Raw genomic sequence first — 22,266 nt, 5'->3', positions numbered from 1 at the left:
GTTAATTCATTTGCATTTAGTACCCAGCTCTGTGAAGCTTGCACAATTGCACACCTAGCAGAAGCTAGAAGTTTGATGTTTTTAACAGTTGTGGGGTCAGGTTTGTTTGTGGTGGACACCTCTACATACTGAAATGCAGTAGTAGACATGAGCAGAAACAAATGCAGAGACAAAGGTCATTATTGGCAAAACATATACTTTTGGTAGACGTACTAAATGAAACAAAATGGAGGGTCATTGTAGAAAATCAAAAGTGTAGTATTTCAATATTATGAGGCCGAGTGCAAAAGGGATACAGTAGACAATTAAGTTCTGTTTTACCACAACAGTTCCCAAAATAACAGGAGAATCTACAAATGCAGGAACACTTATAAGTACAAGGTTGACATTCCAGCTTGAAAACTGATATGCAAAACTGGAAAGATTGGTGTTAAATTAAGTGCCTGTGCAAGGGGTACTGAGTAATTGCGGCTAGATGGCAGATGATGTTTAATCTGAGCAAGTGCAAGGTGATGCATGTGGGAAAAAAGAACCCGAATTATAGCTACGTCATGCAGGGTTCCACGTTAGGAGTTACAGACCAAGAAAGGGATCTGGGTGTCATCGTCGATAATACACTGAAACCTTCTGCTCAGTGTGCTGCTGCGGCTCGGAAAGCAAATAGAATGTTGGGTATTATTAGGAAAGGTATGGAAAACAGTTGTGAGGATGTTATAATGCCGTTGTATCGCTCCATGGTGCGACTGCACCTTGAGTATTGTGTTCAATTCTGGTTGCCGCATCTCAAGAAAGATATAGTGGAACTGGAAAAGGTGCAGCGAAGGGCGACTAAAATGATAGCGGGGATGGGACGAATTCCTTATGAAGAAAGACTAAGGAGGCTAGGGCTTTTCAGCTTGGAGAAGAGACGGCTGAGGGGAGACATGATAGAGGTATATAAAATAATGAGTGGAATGGAACAGGTGGATGTGAAGTGTCCATTCTTTCCAAAAAAACTAGGACTAGGGGGCATGCGATGAAACTACAGTGTAGTAAATTTAAAACAAATCGGAGAAACTTTTCTTCACCCAACGCGTAATTAAACTCTGGAATTCGTTGCCGGAGAATGTGGTGAAGGCGGTTAACTTGGCAGAGTTTAAAAAGGGGTTAGACTGTTTCCTAAAGGACAAGTCCATAAACTGCTACTAAATGGACTTGGGAAAAATCTACAATTCCAGGAATAACATGTATAGAATGTTTGTATGTTTGGGAAGCTTGCCAGGTGCCCTTGACCTGGATTGGCCGCTGTCGTGGATAGGATGCTGGGCTCGATGGACCCTTGGTCTTTTCCCAGTGTGGCATTACTTATTACTACTACTACTTAACATTTCTAGAGCACTACTAGGGTTACGCAGTGCTTATGTACTTATGTAATTTTAAAGGCAGTGTCTCAATCTGCAGTGACTGAAATTGGAGATGCTGCCCCCCCCTGTTTTTAACTCCACTTACACAGAGCTGCCAAGGGGTCCCAATTTTTGAGAGGGAGACTTTAGTACATGCCCCACAGCCCTGCCCCACTTTGCTTTGGCTCCCCCCCCCCCCCCCCAGCAGACCTCAAACCCACAGCCATTTCAGAAAATGTTTTACTTAATAGCCTAATACCCTTTTCAATTAGCTTTCAGAGGCCAAAACCTCCTGCTTCAAGTCAGGTCAGTATAATTCTGTTATGGTATCCTCTCCTGATCCGAGGAAGGAAGTGCTGGTCTCTGAAAGCTAATCAAAAATGTTTTAAAATCAGTGAAGGTTCTACCTTATTTTCTATTTTGTGTTTTATTTGCATTTATTAACACAGCTACCACATTACTTTATACTAAATTAAAAATAAAATTATTTTCTGTACCTTTGTTGTCTGGTCATTTATTTTTTCTAATTGTGTTGCTCCCAGTCTCTTGATTTTGCTTTCCTTCGTCTTCTCTTTCCTTGCCAGGGTTTCCTGTCCATTTGTCATTTTTCTCTCCTTTTTTTCTTTTTCTTCAATATTTTCTGCCTCTCTGTCCAGATTTAATTCATTCTTAATATTGTAAGAAGGAAGAGGCTGTCCTACCCTGGTTAGGCCCCTAGAGGGCGTAGTTCCCCTAAAATGTCCAGGGAAAAGGGCTGGGTGAGTTGCTGAAGGGAGCCAGAAAGGGGAGATATAGCTGGAGGTCGCTAGGACCGGGGCGAGTCCTGGAGGATAGCTGGAGGTCGCTAGGACCGGGGCGAGTCCTGGAGGATAGCTGGAGGTCGTTAGGACCGGGGAGAGTCCTGGGGATAGAAACAGGTGCAGCAGGTTATGGGCTGGGTCCTGGTTGGCTATTAACTACTTATACTCCTCCTGAGTTGTGAAGGGAGAGAGGAGAGCTGACAGCTGGAAAAGAGAGCTGGTAACTAAAGCAAAGAGGAATCCCCCTGAGAAGTACTGGCTGTGCCCTTTGGACTGGTGGTAGAACTGGGTGTTCCCAAGAAGGAAGCTGGCTGGGAGAAGAAGGCCCTAGAATGCCAGGTTGAAGAACTATGGGTTCAAAGAGGTACTGTGTGTCCCAGCTGAAAAGCCTGTGTGTCTAGAACAGTGAAGAGGTACTGTGTGTCCCAGAGGAAAAGCCTGTGTGTCTAGAACAGTGAAGAGGGACTGTGTGTCCGGGGACTGTGGGTCCGGGGACTGCGTGTCCGGGGACTGCGTGTCCGGGGACTGAGTTAGTACTGAGCCCAAAGGCCTGTGTGAGAGGGCTCAGGGGGAAGAAATCTATGGATATTGAACTGAAATCTATGGATATTGAACTGTGCAAGAAGAAATGTTTCAAAGGGAAGATTGCACTGAGTAGGAAGAAATGAAATGGTTAAGCTGGAAGAACTGTTGAAGCTTGTAGCTTGTGAAAGTGTTTTAAGCTAAAAGAAGTGTGCCCCAGAGGCTGGAATAAAGTTGTGTATGAAAATAGCCTGAGTGGTGAAACCTGACTGTGTTTGCTTTTTTGAGAAGCAGGTCACCCTGAGCAGAAAAGGGTGGTAGATTAATTTGCATAAATCTGCATACTGAGAACCAGCTCACCCTGAGTGAAAGAGGGACCTGGGATCCTGAGGTGGGAGCTTCATCACCATCTGCACATTAGCCTCATCATTTTCACAATATCCATTCTTTAATTTCCTTATTTTTACTTCATCTACCTATGGATTTTCATCTTTTCCTCACCTTTGTTCTCCCCATGCCCCTTCCTCTTATTCTCCTGTCTTTCACTACTCTGTCCTCTCCCCCTTTCCATCCAGCAGCTCCCCTCTTTCTCTCCCCATCCTTCCATCCAGTATCTTCTCTCTTTTTCTCCCAACCCTTCCATCCAGCGTCTTCCCTCTTTCTCTCCCCATCCTTCCATCCATCTACCCTCTGTCCTCATCCTTCCAGATAGTGTCTCTCTCTCTCTCCCCCTCCTTCTATCAGTGTCTCTCTATCGCTCTACCTTTTTCTGGTGTGTCCCCTCTCCACATCCTTCCAGTCTCTCCCCCTTTCTCTCTGCATCCTTTCATCCATCTCCCCTGTTTCTCTTCCTATCCTTCTTTCTGCTTGCAGCCAGGATCCCCCCCTTTCTCCCCATCCTTCTCTCTCTCTCCAGCCCTTTTTCATGTCCTCTCCTTCTCTCCCTATTTTTCCACTTTCTCCATTCTGCCTCCTGCTCCCCCTTCCACCTGATATCTGTTTCCTGGCCACTGCTGCTTCTCTTGTTGGGCAGCAGCGGCTGCGACAAAAAAAATGCAAGCGCGGGGGCCCCCGGAGCAGGAAGTTGATGTCAACTGGCTGCTCCAGGGGAGGAGAGAGGAGCGGCAGAACAGACATTGCATGCCTAAAGGCTGCTGCGGCCCCGTGCTTTTTTTTTTTTTTTTTTTGCGGCCGCTGCTGCCCAACAGGAGAAGCAGCAGTGGCCAAGAAATGAATACTGGGTGGAAGGGGGAGCGAGCGGGAGGCAGGAGTTGTTTTACCGCTGCGGTGTTTCAGCGGGAGACTTTCCCATTTTGGCGGGAGTGCAGGAGATGAACCGCCGAATGTGGGACACTTGGCAGGTCTGCTTACACTATTTAATTGACCTTTTAGTTATCTTTGTTAAAGTTATATGGTATGGTTTTATAAATATGCTGAAAATTTTAAGAAATGTGACCTATGCTGGTAGATAAGGCCTGACTATGCTCAGTAAGTTTGATATACTGTGCTTCACAAAACAACAGCTTTACTATTCTTTCTCAGGGCAAGTTTTAAAGTTCTTTTTTTTATACATATGTGGCATAAGACATAAGCATCGCCACACTGGGACAGACCAAAGGTCCATCTAGCCTAGCACCCTGTCTCCGACAGTGGCCCATCCAGGTCACAATCACCCGCCAAGATCCATGGAGCAAAGCATTTTGTACTGCTTGTCCCAGGAATAGTGGATTTTTCCCTATATCCATTTAATAACATTCTATGGCCTTTTCCTTCAGGAATACATCCAAACCTTTCTTAAATTCTGCTAAGCTAACCGCCTTAACCACATTCTCCGGCAACGAATTCCATAGTCTAATTATGCGCTGAGTAAAGAAAAATTTTCTCTTATTTGTTTTAAACTTACTGCACTCCTGCTTCATCACATGCCCCCTTGTCCTAGTATTTTTGGAAAGCGTAAACAGATGCTCCACATCTATCTGGTCCACTCCACTCATTTTATATACCTCTATCATATCACCCCTTAGCTGCCTTTTCTCCAAGCTGAAGAGCCCCAGCCGCTTTAGCCTTTCCTCTTAGGAAAGTCGTCCCATCCCCTTAATCATCTTCGTCGCCCTTCTCTGCACCTTTTCTAATTCCACTATATCTTTTTTGAGGTGTGGTGACCAGAATTGAACACAATACTCGAGGTGCGGTCGCACCATGGACTGATACAGTGGCATTATAATATCCTCATTTTTGTTTTCCATCCCTTTAATACCTAACATTCTATTTGCATTCTTAGCCGTAGCAGCACACTGAGCAGAAGATTTCAACATATCATCAATGATGACTCCCAGGTCCCTTTCTCGTTCCTTGACTCCTAACGCTGAACCTTGCATGACGTAGCTATAGTTGAGTTCCTCTTTCCCACATGCATCACTTTGCACTTGCTCACATTAAACGTCATCTGCCATTTAGACTCCCAGTCTCCTAGTCTCACAAGATCTTCCTGCAGCTTTTCACAATCTTCCCGCGATTTGATGACCTTGAACAACTTCGTGTCATCAGCAAATTTGATAACCTTGCTAGTTACCCCCACCTCCAGATCATTTATGAAAATGTTAAAAAGCAACGGTCCCAGCACAGATCCCTAAGGGACCCCACTAACTGCCCTTCTCCATTGCGAATAGTGACACTTAACCCTACTCTCTGTTTCCTATCTTTCAACCAGTTTTTAATCCATAACAATACACTACCTGCGATCCCATGACTCTCTAATTTCCTCTGGAGCCTTTCATGAGAGACTTTGTCAAATGCTTTCTGAAAATCCAGATACACAATATCCACCGGCATGTTTGTTTACCCCTTCAAAGAAATGCAGTAGATTGGTGAGGCAAGACTTCTCTTCACTAAATCCATGCTGACTTTGCCTCATCAGTCCATGCTTTAGAATGTGCTCTGTTATTTTGTTCTTAATGATAGTCTCTACCATTTTGCCTGGCACCGACGTCACTCACCGGTCTATAATTCCCCGGATCTCCCCTGGAACCTTTCTTAAAAATCGGCATTACATTAGCCACCCTCCAATCTTCCAGTATCACGCTCGATTTTAAGGATAAATTACATATCAACAACAGTAGCTCCGCAAGCTCATTTTTTAGTTCATCAGTACCCTGGGATGAATGCCATCTGGCCCAGGAGATTGGCTACCCTTTAGTTTGCAGAACTGCCCCATTACATCCTCCAGGTTTACAGAGATTTCATTGTTCCTCCGACTCGTCAGCCTCGAATACCCTGTCTGGCACTGGTATCCCAATGAAATCTTCCTCGGTGAAGACCGAGGCAAAGAACTCATTTAATCTTTCTGCTATTTCTTTAACTTCCCTGGGTGCCCCTTTTACTCCCCGGTCATCCAGTGGCCCAACCGATTCTTTTGCCGGTTTCCTGCTTTTAATATACCTACTACTACTACTACTATTTAGCATTTCTATAGCGCTACAAGGCGTACGCAGCGCTGCACAAACATAGAAGAAAGAAAAGTCCCTGCTCAAAGAGCTTACAATCTTTTACTATGTGTTTTGCCTCTACTGCTATCTTTCTTTCAAAGTCCTTCTTAGCCTTTCTTATCAGCGCTTTGCATCTGTTTTGACATTCCTTATGCCACTTTTTATTATCTTCAGTCGATTCTTTCTTCCATTTTCTGAAGGATTCTCTTTTTGTTCCAATAGCCTCCTTCACCTCTCTTTTTAACCACGCCGGTTGTCGTTTGGTCTTCTGCCCTCCTTTACTGATACATGGAATATATTGGTCTTCTGCCCTCCTTTACTGATACATGGAATATATTTGGCCTGGGCCTCCAGGACTGTGTTTTTGAACAGCATCCACGCCTGTTGTAGGTTTTTTACCCTATCCTTCACTCCTCTAAGTTCTTTTTTTACCATTCTTCTCATTTTATCATAGCTCCCTTTTTTGAAGTTAAACACCAACATATTTGACTTCCGTTGTCTACTTTTTTGAAAGCAGATTTCAAAGCTGATCATATTATGATTACTGTTATCAAGCGGCCCCCGCACCGTTACCTCCCGTACCAGATCATGTGTTCCACAAATGACTAGATCTAGAATTTTTCCTTCTCTCGTCGACTCCTGTACCAGCTGCTCCATAAAGAAGTCCTTGATTTCATCAAGGAAATTTACCTCCTTCGCGTGCCCCGATGCTACATTAACCCAGTCTATATTGGGGTAATTGAAATCACCCATTATTATCGTGTTGCCCATTTTATTAGCGTCCCTAATTTCCTTTAACATGACTGCGTCCATCTGCTCATCCTGGTCGGGTGGACGGTAGTACACTCCTACCACCGTCCTTTTCCCCTTGACACATGGAATTTCGAACCATAATGATTCCAAGAGGTCGTTTGTTTCCTGTAAAAATTTGTCTATTTGTTTCAATTGCCTCGTTAATATACAATGCTACTCCTCCCCCAATCCGGTCCACTCTATCACTGTGATACAATTTGTATCCCGGTATGACAGTGTCCAACTGGTTATCTTCCTTCCACCAGGTCTCGGAGATGCCTATTATATCTATTTTTTCCATTTAGTGCAATATATTCCAATTCTACCATCTTATGTCTTAGGCTCCTGGCATTTGCATAAAGACACTTCAAGTTAGGTTTGTTATTCCTAGTCACATTATGTTGATTACTTGACAGTATTAATTTACTATCTTCTGTCAGATTTTTGTTATTTACTACTACTATTTAGCATTTCTATAGCGCTACAAGGCACACGCAGCGCTGCACAAACATAGAAGAAAGACAGTCCCTGCTCAAAGAGCTTACAATCTAATAGACAAGAAATAAAGTAATCAAATCAATTAATGTGTACAGGAAGGAGGAGAGGAGGGTAGGTGGAGAGTAAATTAGTCTATTTACAGACTAATCTATTATGGTCGCCTTTGCAACCTCACTATCAGGAACCCCCATCCTCTCTGTTTGGGCAATATCTTTACAAGATACCTCATTCCGAACCATACGCTGTTGTGCGACTGTCGGCCTTCCCCTCGTTTCTAGTTTAAAAGCTGCTCAATTTCTTTTTTTAAATGCCGATGCCAGCAGCCTGGACCCATCCCGGTCAAGGTGGAGCCCATCCTATTGGAATAGGCTCCCCCTTCCCCAAAATGTTGCCCAGTTCCTAACAAATCTAAAACCCTCCTCGCACCATCGTCTCATCCACGCATTGAGACTCCAAAGCTCTGCCTGTCTCTTGGGCCCTGCGCGTGGAACAGGTAGCATTTCAGAGAATGCTACCCTAGAGGATCTGGATTTGAGCTTTCTACCTAAGAGCCTAAATTTGACTTCCAAAACCCCTCTCCCACATTTTCCTACATCATTGGTACCTACAATGTACCAAGACAGCCGGCTCCTCCCCAGCACTATCTAAAATCCTGTCTAGGTGACGCATGAGGTCCGACACCTTTGCACCAGGCGTCACCAGCCGATCCTCCCGTCCACCAGCCACCCAGCTATCTATGTGCCTAATGATTGAATCACCTATTACAGCAGCTGTCCTATCCTTTCCCTCCCGCAGCACCGGGAGACATATCCTCGGTGCAAGAGGATAGTACATCCCCTGATGGGCAGGTCCTGGGTACAGGAGAACTTCCTACATCACCTGGGGGTCCTCCCTCCTCCAAGGTAGCACAGAGGCCACCTGACTGGAGGTGGGACCTCTCTACAACATCCCTGTAGGTCTCATTTATGTATTTTACTATCTCCCTCATCTCTACCAAGTCTGCTATTCTAGCCTCGAGAGAACGAACACTCTCTCTGAGGTCTAGGAGCTCTTTGCATCAGGCACACACATATGACATTTCACCAACTGGGAGATAATCATAAATGTGGCACTCAATGCAAAAGACAGGGTAGCATCCCTCCCGCTGCTGGACTGCTGACTCCATCTTAGTGTTTTCAAGTTTTCAATCTTATACGAGTAGCTATAGTATTAAGAATGTTAGTAAGATATAAGTGTCCTGTAGTTTATATATGATATTGTATGATCCCTGTTGTTACCTGCTTAAGTGGTAATTAATGGTAATGTATGGTAATGTAGGAGCACTCCTAGCTTATTAGCCTAATTACAGCACCTGCTATAAATGTAAAGTTGTCCTAGGGGTGGGTAGAAAAACCAAGCCAGATCCTGCAGTGCCTGCTAGACGGTAATGTAGGAGCACTCCTAGCTTATTAGCCTAATTACAGCACCTTCTATAAATGTAAAGTTGTCCTAGGGGAGGGTGGGTGGAAAAACCAAACCAGATCCTGCAGTGCCTGCTAGACTCTGTGCCTGCTAGACTGTATCTGTTAATGCAAATGAAATGGCTTACTTCACTCGGTAGAGAAGAACACAGTTCGAGAGAGCACCTTTAACACAACTTCAGCACAAAGAATAGGAAATCACCAGCACAGTAATTCAATATTTATTATTTATTTATTTATTTATTTATTGCATTTGTATCCCACATTATCCCACCTCTTTGCAGGCTCAATGTGGCTTACAATTTATCATGGATACTGGAAATAGAAGTGAATATACATTTGGCTTACAGAGGGTTTTGTGTTACACGGTGGTGAAATACATGATGGTGTTAAAGCAGAAAGACATTATAAGACAGTCTGGAAGTTTTAAAGATTATACAGTTACACATGTTGATCTTTGTGATATATCTTGTCGAAGAGATGAAAACCTATCTCTTCAGGTTTTCAATAGTTTGCGGAAATTGGTCAATTCATAGACCGTTTTCAGGTTACGTGGCAGCGCGTTCCAGAGCTGCGTGCTCGTATAGGAAAAGGTAGATGCATGCATTGATTTGTATTTCAGACCCTTGCACTTGGGAGGATGAAGATTAAGGAATGTGCGAGAGGATCTTTTTGCGTTCCTGGGTGGTAGTTCTATCAGGTCTGACATGTAGGCTGGGACGTTACCATGGATGATTTTATGGACTAGGGTGCAAAGTTTTGAACGTGATGCGTTCCTTTAGTGGGAGCCAGTGTAGTTTTTCCCGCAGGGGTTTCGCGTTTTTGTATTTTGGTGTGCCGAATATTAGTCTGGCTGCTGTATTCTGGGCTGTCTGGAGTTTTTTAAGGATTTGCTCTTTACAGCCAGCGTAGAGTGAGTTACAATAGTCCAGATGACTGAGTACCAACGATTGTACCAGATTGCGGAAGACAGTTCTTGGAAAAAATGGTCTAACTCTTTTTAGTTTCCACATTGAATGAAACATCTTTTTAGTTATGTTATTTGCATGGTTCTCAAGTGTTAGGTGTCGATCAATGGTGACTCCAAGGATTTTTAGGGAGTCCGAAACTGGTAGATTTAGTTTAGGTGTGTTGATGGTGGTAAATTTATTCTTGTTGTATTGCGAGGTGAGTACCAGGCATTGGGTTTTCTCTGCATTGAGTTTCAGCTGAAATGCATCTGCCCAGGAATTCATATGTAGGCTTTGCTTGATTTCATTGGAGATTTCCCTTAGATCTTGTTTGAATGGGATGAAGATCGTTACATCATCAGCGTATATATATGGGTTTAAAGAAAAACCTTCCAGCCCAAAATTGAAAAACTAGCAATTTTAGATTAAGTAATAGGATAGACCCACAGCAAAAGAAAGAATAGTGGTTTTTTTTGTCTTAAGTTTGTTTTAGATAAGATATATACTCACATTTGTAAAAGAAATGTTTTAGGACTCTGGCAGCCTCAGTCCGTCAAACAGTTTAGTAAGAAATTATTTAGAACACAGGCAGACTCTGCTACCAATCCAAGCCAGCTCTAAGAATCCCACTCCAAACCAGCTCTAAGAATCCCACAGGTTCAAGGTAAGTGAAGTGTAGGCTCAGCGTCGGCCATAAGTTGACATATGGGTTGCCTTTTTTTGTGAGACTTACAGTTGGTGCATGAATCTAAAGCTGAAATGCTTACTGATGCTCGTAATTGATATATGGTGATATACTGTAAAAGTTAAAGGAACAATTGTGTACAGTGTCATATTTTTTTTTATTAAAAAAAACGTTTAAACATAAAAGCTTCCCTATTTGTATCTGGGGCTTGAAGATAAAGCACAAAACATTTTAAGCTTTCTCTTTCAGTTCTGTTGGTAGCAGGACTGACCACCCTTAGACACAAGCTTTTACATTTCTCAAGCACACAGTAATGTGCTGGTATTATAGAAACCATCTTTTTTTTTTTCTTCATTTGTTTCAGGATATGAGATGCTACAGTTTGCTTCACAAGTATTGTCTTAATATTTTGTTCCAAATGTATTTACATAGTAACATAGTAGATGACGGCAGAAAAAGACCTGCACGGTCCATCCAGTCTGCCCAACAAGACAAACATATGTGTATACCTTACCTTGATTTGTACCTGCCTTATTCAGGGCACAGACCGTACAAGTCTGCCCAGCAGTACTTCCCGCCTCCCAACCACCAGTCCCGCCTCCCATCACCGGCTCTGGCACAGACCGTATAAGTCTGCCCTTCACTATCCTCGCCTCCCAACCACCAACCCCTCTTCCCCCCCACCTGCTCCACCACCCAATTTTGGCTAAGCTTCTGAGGATCCATTCCTTCTGCACAGGATTCCTTTATGCATATCCCATGCATGTTTGAATTCCGTTACCATTTTCATCTCCACCACCCCGCGGGAGGGCATTCCAAGCATCCACCACCCTCTCTGTGAAAAAATACTTCCTGACATCTTTCCTGAGTCTGCCCCCCTTCAACCTCATTTCATGTCCTCTCGTTCTACCGCCTTCCCATCTCCGGAAAAGATTTGTTTGCAGATTAATACCTTTCAAATATTTGAACGTCTGTATCATATCACCCCTGTTCCTCCTTTCCTCCAGGGAGTACACGTTCAGGTCAGCAAGTCTCTCTTCATACGTCTTGGAACGCAAATCCCATACCATTCTCGTAGCTTTTCTTTGCACCGCTTCCATTTTTTTAACATCCTTCGCAAGGTACAGCCTCCAAAACTGAACACAATACTCCAGGTGGGGCCTCACCAACGACTTGTACAGGAGCATCAACACTTCCTTTCTTCTGTTGATCACACCTCTCTCTATACAGCCTAGCAACCTTCTCGCTACGGCCACCGCCTTGTCACACTGTTTCGTCACCTTCAGATCCTCGGATACTATCACCCCAAGATCCCTCTCCCCCTCAGTACCTATCAGACTCTCACCGCCTAACACATAAGTCTCTCTTGGGTTTCTACTCCCTAAGTGCATCACTTTGCATTTCTTCGCATTGAATTTTAATTGCCAAACCTTAGACCATTCTTCTAGCTTCCTCAGATCTTTTTTCATGCTTTCCACTCCCTCCCGGATGTCCACTTTGTTGCACATCTTAGTATCATCCGCAAATAGGCAAACTTTACCTTCTAACCCTACGGCAATGTCACTCACAAATATATTGAACAGAATCGGCCCCAGCATTGATCCTGAGGCACTCCACTACTCACCTTTCCCTCCTCCGAGCGACCTCCATTTACCACCACCCTCTGTCGTCTGTCCGTCAACCAGTTCCTAATCCAGTTCACCACTTCGGGACTTATCTTCAGCCCATCGAGTTTATTTAAGAGCCTCCTGTGGGGAACTGTGTCAAAAGCTTTGCTAAAATCTAAGTAGATTAAGTCTATAGCATGTCGATGATTCAATTCTGCAGTTACCCAATCAAAGAATTCAATGAGATTCGTTTGGCACGATTTCCCTCTGGTAAAACTATGTTGTCTCGGATCTTGCAACTTATTGGCTTCCAGGAAATTCACTATCCTTTCCTTCAGCATCGCTTCCATTACTTTTCCAATAACCGAAGTGAGGCTTACCAGCCTGTAGTTTCCAGCTTCTTCCCTATCACCACTTTTGTGAAGAGGGACCACATCTGCCGTTCTCCAATCCCTCGGAACCTCTCCCGTCTCCAAAGATTTATTAAACAAATCTTTAAGAGGACCCGCCAGAACCCCTCTGAGCTCCCTCAATATTCTGGGGTGGATCCCATCCGGTCCCATGGCTTTGTCCACCTTTAGCTTTCCAAGTTGTTGATACACACTCTCTTCCGTGAACTGTGCTCTATCCACTCCATTCTCAGGTGTACTTTTGCCAGTCCCTCGTGGTCCTTCTCCAGGATTTTCTTTAGTGAAAACCGAACAAAAGTATCTATTTAGCAAATTGGCTTTTTCTTCATCATTATTTACATAGCGTTTTGCTGTATCTTTTAGTCTCACAATTCCCTTTTTAGTCATTCTCCTTTCACTAATATACCTGAAGAAATTTTTGTCTCCCCTCCTTACATTTCTAGCCATTTGTTCTTCCGCTTGCGCCTTCGCCAGACCTACCTCTCTCTTGGCTTCTTTCAGTTTCATCCGGTATTCCTCCCCGTGTTCCTGTTCTTGAGATTTTCTATATTTCTGGAACGCTAACTCTTTAGCCTTTATTTTCTCAGCCATTTGCTTGGAGAACCATATCGGTTTCCTTTTTCTCTTGCTTTTATTTACTCTCCTTACATAAAGGTCTGTGGCCCTATTTATTACTTCTTTCAGCCTAGACCACTGTCCTTCCACTTCTTGTATGTCCTCCCAGTCCATCAGCTCCTTCCTCAGGTATTCCCCCATTTTACTAAAGTCAGCATGCTTGAAATCCAGGACTTTGAGTTTAGAGTGGCCGCCCTCCACTTCAGCCGTCATATCAGACCAAACCGTTTGATGGTCACTGCTTCCCAGGTGTGCACCCACTCGGACATTTGACACACTATCCCCATTTGTGAGCACCAGATCCAGCGTCGCTCCCTCCCTCGTGGGTTCTGTCACAATTTGTCTGAGCAGAGCACTTTGGAAAGCATCCACGATCTCTCTACTTCTTTCCGATTTTGCAGACGGAACCTTCCAATCTACATCTGGCAGATTGAAATCTCCCATCAACAGAACCTTTTTTTTTCTTTCCTTATTTTTGAATATCTGCGATCAGATCTTTATCTAGTTCCTCTAATTGTGTTGGGGGTCTGTAGACAACACCCACGTGGAGGTTCTGTCCTCTCTTTTTAAGGTGATCCATATCGCTTCTTCGTTTCCCCAGGTCCCTGTCATTTCAGTCGCCATGATATCATTCTTTACATACAAAGCTACTCCTCCACCTTTTCGACCCTCTCTATCCTTCCTAAATAGCCTGGTATGTTTGCATCCCATTCATGGGAACCATTGAGCCACGTCTCCGTGATTGCAACAACATCTAAGTCTGTCTCCAACATTCAGGGCTTGAAGGTCATGAACTTTATTGCTTAGACTACGAGCATTTGTATTTCCTGGTATGTGTTTCAACATTTGTGATTTGGGGGTGTCTTTTCACTTTGGGTACCTTCGTATCTTTTTGTTCCAACTTTATTGCTTTTTCCTCTGCCTCAGTTTTATTTTTAGGAGCATCACAGTGCTGTAATGAAGCAAAAGAATTCTTTAGTGGCAACACTTGTGCGGGTGGATGCTTCTGTGTCACCTGACGAAGTCTGCCTGAGCTTACTGTGAACCATCTGTTCTTATGTGGTTTTATTCTTTTGAAGCAGTGGTGAGAAGTTATTATTCTGTGCAGTCCTAGAAGCTGCTTTAATTGCATCCAATTCTTGCATTACTTTACTGAGCTCTTGTTTTAAACTGGATAGCTGAAGACAGATAGGACAAGCTTTAAGTCTCCAGATGATTGGCCTTGAAACAAAAGCACCACAATTATTGCAGAGAATAAAAGTCATCCTGATTGGTTGAAATGGGTATGAACAGGTGTACTATGTTGGGGTTAACAGTCTGCAAGACTGCCTGTGTATGATTGAGGAGTAAAGTTAATGAGGTTTGGTTTGTCTATAAATGATTGGAAAACCCTGGGGTGGGTGGGATTATGTCTCAATGTGTCAGCTAAATGCTATTATCAAGGCAATTCTCTAGATGGGACCAGAAATGGTACAGTCTGATCAACGGATTTTCAATTGATTTAACTTTCAAAATTGCCCTAGAATATAACTTTCCTTTTTGTAATATAAATCTAAATATTCCCAATAATTATATCAGTTTCAGCAATGTAAAATGCAACTTTAGAGCTTCAATGCAATGCAAACAGCCTCTCCTCTCTATCAGAGCTTGGCAGGAAGAGAAAGAAGAGAAATTTTGAAACTTGGGTTTATGATTTAAATACCTCTGCTTTCCCTGCATCTGTTCATGTTTTTTATTGTGGGCAGTGGTTCTCAGAGTTCACTGGGGTTTCAGGATGTCCCCAATAAATATGCATTTGAGAGAGCTGAATATGCTACATCTGTATGCAAAACTACTTCAGGCATATCCATTGTAGTTATCCAAAAAACCAGTTTGGGTGAGAACTCTTTCTTTTGGGATACTTGTTCCTTTGAAAACTATTATAGGCTGGTTCAGTTTCTTTCAGTAGCCTGATCAGTTTGGAAAGATACTGTAGAATGGTACCCTGTTGCTCAAGGAAGACTAACTTCTAGAATTTTCTTTCCGTAGCGTGAATAAGACATCTAGGGCCCTATTTACTAAGGTGCGCTAGTGTTTTTAGCACATGCACAAAATTAACACGCGCTAACAGTGTAGGTGCCCAAAGGAATATTGTGTGCGCCTACACAGCACACGCTAAAAGCACTTAACGTGCCTCTAGCACGGCTTAGTAAACAGGGCCCTTAGGATGTGGAAGGCTCTTTAGAAAATGGCATCTGCCTTGTTATTATCAGGTTCTTTTTTTTGGCATTAATTTTAAGTTTCTTATTACTCATTCTGTAAATCATCAAACCCTTATGGGCTGTCTCTACTATTCCTGTTCTGAATTGAAGGGCAACTGCATTGGATATACGGGAGATCCACTCTGGATGAAATTCAAGGTTATGAGGATTCCATAGAAGAGTGCTAAGAGGCTAACCCTTCTTTTTCTTGTGGGGATTTGAACAATTGAGACCTAGAGCTCTCTTTAGTAGATTTGAAGCAGAGAATGAGCAGAGTAACACAGCATGACAGAGGGAAAACGCAGAGCATTAGATTGGATTTTGGAACTGCCTCTTTGATACAGCTGAGATTCAATGAAACACGGCTTGCACCAGATTCCTACGCGTTTTTTTTTTTTTTTTTTTTTGCACATCTTTCAGACAAGACATTTGTTAGAATTGTAGTGTAGCAGTACTAATATATTGGAAAGCAATTTGCTGTATTGTGCATATGTCTGACAAATCAGGGTATGCCTTAAAGTGCTTATTCCATATCATCAAGCTGATCAATCCATAGACTGGTGGGTTGTGTCCATCTACCAGCAGGTGGAGATAGAGAGCAAACTTTTGCCTCCCTATATGTGGTCATGTGCTGCCGGAAACTCCCCAGTATGTTCTCTATCTCAGCAGGTGGTGGTCACACACAGCAGCAGCTCTGGCTAGGCCTCCAAGCCTAATTCTTAGGTTTTGTTGAGTGCCTGGGGTTGAGGGCTCTTTTGAGCAAGTGCAAACCTGGTGGTGCCAGGTCCCTCCTTTTCTCCCCCCTCCCGCTGGCTCCGTTTAAAAAAAAAAAAAAGAAAAAAGTTTTAAACGTCCTTAAAGGCGTTTATTTCGACGTTTATTTAAACGTTCATTGCAGCTACTCACTGGGACACCAGTTCGTTACAGCTCGGAGCGGACAGCAAGTAATTTTTACCTTTTTATAGCGGGCAGGGGGTTCCCCGATTCTTCTCCTCGTGGCATATGGCGTCGGAGGGCGAGGGCGCAAAGGGTCGCTCCCCGGATCGCTTGAGCGCTTCTAGAGGGGATGCGGGGGGCTTACAGCCTGATTCGCCCTTTTTGGGTGACAGTTTCGTGACCGATGAATGTCCCGGTCCTTCCTCCGGTGTGGCGGTTTTTCCCGCCATAAACGCCCATCCCCCGCTCCTCGCCTCCGCCATCTTGGCCGGCCACGCGGCTCGGACGGCTTCTTCGTGGGCCGCCCTTGAGGTTGGAGACATTAATGCCATGAACGCCCTTAATTTGGGCGACGGCACAAAAGCGGCTAAAGTTAAGCGCCGTTCTTCCCGCGCGGCTCCTTCGCGGAGTGTCGCGCCGGACGCCATTTTGGATGCGCAGCATGTCTCTCCCCCGCTCTTGCGAGCGCCGGTTGAGGGTGCGTCTAGGGCTGTTGCCCAGGCTGCGGAAGTGCACAGTCTGGGGGGGTTTCTCCCCCGAGTTTGTTTTGCTGCTGCATCAGGCTTTCCTCATGCAAACGCTGCCCCTGCTCCCTCGTCTGGTAAAGAGGTTGAGGTTTTTTTTTTTTTGCACATCTTTCAGACAAGACATTTGTTAGAATTGTAGTGTAGCAGTACTAATATATTGGAAAGCAATTTGCTGTATTGTGCATATGTCTGACAAATCAGGGTATGCCTTAAAGTGCTTATTAGCCAACCTGCAATACAGAGAGTTCAATGTCTTTTTACGGATACTGACCTCAGACTGTAAGTGTCTCCATGCCTGTTGAGCTCTGGTGTCCAGCTGTCTCCTTGCTTTCTTTTTTGACTCTTTACAGACCAAGTATATGAATCTGGCATTAGTGGGGTCCACCTGTTCCCTATAATTGGGATTATTAACTTTTCCTTTTTGCCTTCTGATTTTCTCTTTGTGCTAACAATAAGGAGCTGTTGAGAGCCTAGATTTTACTTCATACTTGCTGCTAGTACAACAGACTGGCATAAGAAATTCCTGCGACATCCCAGTTAAATATGAACTTATTTCAAACCTGAAGCCTCAGCTTACAGCCCTCTAGCACAGGAGTGGACAACCTCTGTCTTTGAGGGCCACAACCCATTCGGGGGGGGGGGGGGGGGGGGGGGGGAGAGGTCAGATTTTTGCCAAGGAATATGCATGAGATCTATTTGCATACTGTGGATGCAGTTCATGCAAATAGATCTCGTGCATATTCATTGGCGAAAACATGAAAACACGAGTGGGTTGTGGCCCTCTGACAGAGGTTGCCAGCTCCAGCATTTCCACTTGGTCACATGAACAAAAATGGCAGGGATCAGACATTAGACCCAGACCACAGTCCCACAATCTTGTTTTAGACGATCTCGGTGCATGATTAGTGCAACTGTTAAGATGTGTTTAGATGTGCCTAGAGTTCAGGCCTGTTCTACACATCAGCACAGTAGCACAAGGTTAATGGAGGAACAGCAATAGAAAGGATCTTGAGTCATTGACATAGGGGTGCTGAGCCAGCTTTGGTTGCTGTACCCCACCTGGGCAGACTGGCAGACATAATACAATGGCTGTTTCTTAAATAGCTCTTGGTAGTTGAAAGGCTGGCTTCAGAATGTACATTGTATTTTTCTTGATCCATTAAGCTAGGATTCACATAAAATCTGATTAAGTCATAAAAATGTTTCCCCTCCTGCCCTGGCTTATGGTTTGAATGGTAATTGGTTATTAAATTAGACCCTCAGTTTTTTTTTTTTTTTTTTTTATAATAGCACATTTATGACTGAAGAACATTACACTAATCAGATTTATAAGCAGAGCTTCTTACTCATCTTTAAATGATTTTTTTTTTGTAAGTCAAGTTTGTAATTGACATTTCCAGCTAGTTGTGCTGAATTGGATCAGTTCTGAGGACTCTGGATTTATTTTTTTTTTTTTTACCCCACATATTTAAAAAATTTTCTCTCATGAGTAAAAATTATGTATGAAGCAACTTTAGACAAATAACACCTGTGATTGTTGCTGATTGACTTGCACATGTGCATGAAGAGGCCATGGAATGAGAACAGAGGACAAAAGAGCAAAAATAAGGGATTAAATTTAAGAATAAAATACAACCTGAAAATGGATTTAAAAATCAAGCCACACCACAGGTTAGAATTAGCATGGTTAGTCATGGAGAATGCCAGTAACATTTTTGATTTGAGTATTTTCTTTATTAAAATAGCTTTACTGGGATACAGGGAATAGTTTATTTTTGTTAAGGTTGAATTTTGAATTCCTGAGTGTTGGTTTTATGCTCTGACGTGTGAGAATGGGATGATGGCTCTCTAACTATGCAGATTAAGGTAATGGGAACTCTTAGGGGTGTAGTTATCAACTTCAGCTACCATTAAGACAGAGGGGTAGATACACTAACAAAAACGTTAAAGCCCTTCCCTTACCGATTCCTTAGCGAATCGGTAAGAAACGGGCATGCATCAAGGAAATCGCATGCAAATGAGCTGGTCGCTGCTTGCTCATTTGCATTCGGCCAGCTGAGCATGCGCACAGCAGCCAAACGCTGTGTTGGCTGCTCAGCGCATGCCAAGGACGTCCTTTATGGATGTCCTTCATTCAAAAAACAACAAGAACAACAACAAAAAAAGACATCCCTGATGAGCAGGACGGGCTTTTCTTCAAACTCAAGGGTGCTCGATTATGCCCCTCCAGGTCTCTCTCAGCCAATCACAGCGCGTTTAGCTGTCACTGGTGTCAGCTAAACGCGCTGTGATTGGCTGAGAGGCCTTGGGGGGGGGGGGGGGGGGAGGCCGACTGGCTTCGAGCAGGATGGGCTTTTCTTTAAACTGACGGGATTTTTTTCCTACATTTTTGATGGGCATCCTTCAAATATTCAATTAAACTTCATTGGCTAGCTCTATCCTCTTAACGTTTATTGGTAGGCGCCGGCACGGCTCCCATCCATCCTCTGTTTAAAGGTATATTATGTGGGGGGAGGAGAAGGAAGAGCACAGAAGATAGTGCTGCAGCAGAGCCGACAAACAAGCAGCTTTTATGTAGTGCTGAGAGGGGAAGGGGAGCCACTTCAGTGCGATCCCGACCCCCATCTATCTCTCGCATGCTGGAATCGGACCTGCGATCTCCTGTTAGTTGTACAAACTAGTGTAGGGAGAGGGAAAGATTAGCAAAATAAACAGGAGGCAGGGAGGCAGCGAGTCCCAGGGCCAGTCTGCCTCAATCGCTGCCCTATGCCACGGAGGCTATCTCTTTTCCCATTCGCCCCGCCCAGTTGGCCGCGGTGGCGGGCTACTACTTTCGCCCTCCTGCAGTTTTCAACCTCTCCACCTACCTCAGTCTCACTGCTTCTCATCCTTTGAAGTTCACTCCATCCGTCTATTCCACCCGCTGCCACTCAGAGTTGCAGTCATTTACCGCCCCCCTGATAAGTCCCTCCCTTCCTTCCTTACCAACTTCGATGCCTGGCTCTCCGTTTTTCTTGAGCCCTCATCCCCATCCCTCATTCTTGGTGACTTCAACATACACACTGATAACCCATCCAACTCATACGCTTCTCAATTCCTCACTCTAACCTCCTCCTTCAACCTCCAGGTGAGCTCCACCACCACCCCTACTCACCAATGTGGTCACTGTCTTGATCTCGTTCTCTCTTCTACCTGCTCACCCTCCAATTTCTGTACATCAGTTCTTCCTATCTCTGACCATCACCTGATCACATTCACACTTCATCACCCTCCCCCTCAGTCCCGCCCAACTCTAACCACCACTTCCAGGAATCTCCTGGCTGTTGACCCCCCCACCTTATCCTCTATTATCTCTGATCGCCTCCCTTCCATCATGTCCTCAGAGTCTGTCGACAAGGCTGTCTCCACTTACAATGCCACTCTCTCCTCTGTTCTAGACACCCTTGCACCATCTGTCTCCCGCCCCACTCAGATGTTGGTGACGCCATGCATTTTGGAAAAGGGCTAATGAGGGTCATGTAAAGAAACTGATATATTGTAATGTGTGGTGCTGAGTTGGGTCTGGTCTACAAATTCATTTGAAGGGGAGTGAGGGTTTATTTAGTTTCTATGAGAGAAGGCATAAATTTAACATTGATGAATAACAGCCACATGCTAACTCTAAAGTATCTCCACCCCAATTCAACTCGAGCATTGTAACAGCCATTCTCCGAGGACAAGCAGGCTGCTTGTTCTCACGACTGGGTTGACGTCCACGGCAGCCCCCTCCAACCGGAGCAAAAATCTCGCTGGAGGTCCCGCACGCAGGGGACGGCCACCGCGCATGCGCGGCCGTCTTCCTGCCCGTGCGCGACCGTTCCTGCTCAGTTTTTTGCTTTCCATGCTGGAGAGAGACACGTCTTCGTCCCTCTCCTTGTCAGCCCTGGAAAACCGGTTCGCGGCTTAGTCCGCATTTTCTTTATTTTCTTGTTGCGCGTTCGCGCCCTTTCAAACAAACAAAAAAAAAAAAGTTTCCCCTCGTTGTTGTTAGTCGCTGGGTCGCCTCGTTGCGGCCTTGTGGCCACGTGGTAGTTTTCTTTCCCTTTTTCTGGTGCGCTTCTCCACCGCCACCATCGACGATTTTGATTTCGCCGACGCAATTTTTCCGTCGATGTCCTCGAAAGTCCCGAGCGGATTCAAAAAGCTTGGTCGATGCGGCCGGGAGATCTCGCAGACCGATACTCACGCTTGGTTCCTCCAGTGCCTCGGCCCGGAGCATAATTCCAAGGCGTGCACCTTGTGTCTCGGCTTACGGAAGTGGACGCAGGTGGCGAGGCAAGTTCTTCGGGATCGTCTTTTTGGAACTTGCGCCGGCCCTTCGACCTCGACGGCATCAACGTTGACGGCTGGGTCTTTGGTACCGGTACTGCTGTCGATGGCGTCGGCGCCGACTATGGCATCGACCCTAGGTGCACAGGTTCCCTTGGCCCGACGACCTTCCGGCGACGGCAGTGGTGAGCGGCCGCGTGGGCAGTCCCCCCCGGCCACTCCCGCTGCTCAGGGCCATCGGGACTGAACCCTGTCGGATCCGATACCTCGAGGCCATGGGGACTCCACATCCTCCTCGTCTGTGCCGCGGAGCGCCGATGACGGGCATCGGAAGAAAGCTGCCAAGAAACACCATCATCGATCGCACACGGTGCACGGGACTGGCAGCTCCGGGACGTCGAGAGAAGACTCGACCCCCAGGAAGCGGCAGTGCCGGGAGGAGCGCTCCCCCTCTGTCGAAGAGGTGTCGATGCGCAGGTCGTCAGGTGCCTCGGTACCGTCTCCTGGACCCGGGCAGCTTCCAGCACAGATGCCCACACCGGCCCCCCCTGCCTTTCCCGACAACGGGCCTAGACGAGTGCCTCCGAGCCATCCTTCCGGGGATCCTGGAAGGGCTGATGTGCCAGGCCCTGCCGGCACCGGGGGTGCTTGCGCCCTTGCTGCCGTTGATGGAGGCGCCGGTGGGCTCTGGTCCGGTGATGGGGTCTTCAACGCTGGCGCCGCTTGCGGCACCAGTGTCGATTGCCACTCAGGTGGAATCCCCGTCGATGGAGGGAGCTTCGTCCCCGCCGGCGCGGGAGTCCACCTCTCGACGCCATCATTGAGGACGTGGTTCCTCGCAGTCGAGACGGGCCTGGTTGCGGTCTGAGCTGAGAGAGCTCATGTCCGACACCGAGGAGGAGGCCTCATGGGGGGGGAGGAGGAGGACCCCAGATATTTCTCCTCCGAGGAGTCTGTGGGCCTTCCCTCCGACCCCACACCTTCACCGGAGAGGAAGCTCTTGCCTCCTGAGAGCCTCTCCTTTACCTCTTTTGTTCGGGACATATCTA

At 45.4% G+C, this 22,266-nt stretch overlaps 1 protein-coding gene across 2 annotated transcripts in view; it reads left to right on the top strand.

Annotated features, from left to right (window-relative positions):
• The window catches only part of RRAS2 (RAS related 2), a 158,093-nt gene that overhangs the window by 77,057 nt on the left and 58,770 nt on the right, over positions 1-22,266 (top strand). Inside the window, exon 1 of one of the 2 annotated variants that reach the window (XM_030201037.1) lies at positions 2,528-2,546. The exons of the other annotated variant lie outside the window; for it this stretch is intronic. The gene's annotated coding sequence lies outside the window, so the exon portion shown is untranslated. Of the gene's footprint in view, positions 1-2,527; positions 2,547-22,266 lie in introns of those variants that run through there. 2 annotated transcript variants of the gene reach the window in all.

The sequence above is a fragment of the Microcaecilia unicolor genome, chromosome 4 (genome assembly GCF_901765095.1).
Source record: "Microcaecilia unicolor chromosome 4, aMicUni1.1, whole genome shotgun sequence".
Lineage (NCBI taxonomy): Eukaryota > Metazoa > Chordata > Amphibia > Gymnophiona > Siphonopidae > Microcaecilia > Microcaecilia unicolor.
The sequence above is the reverse complement of the archived record's forward strand: the minus strand, read 5'-3'. Positions and strand labels throughout refer to the sequence as shown.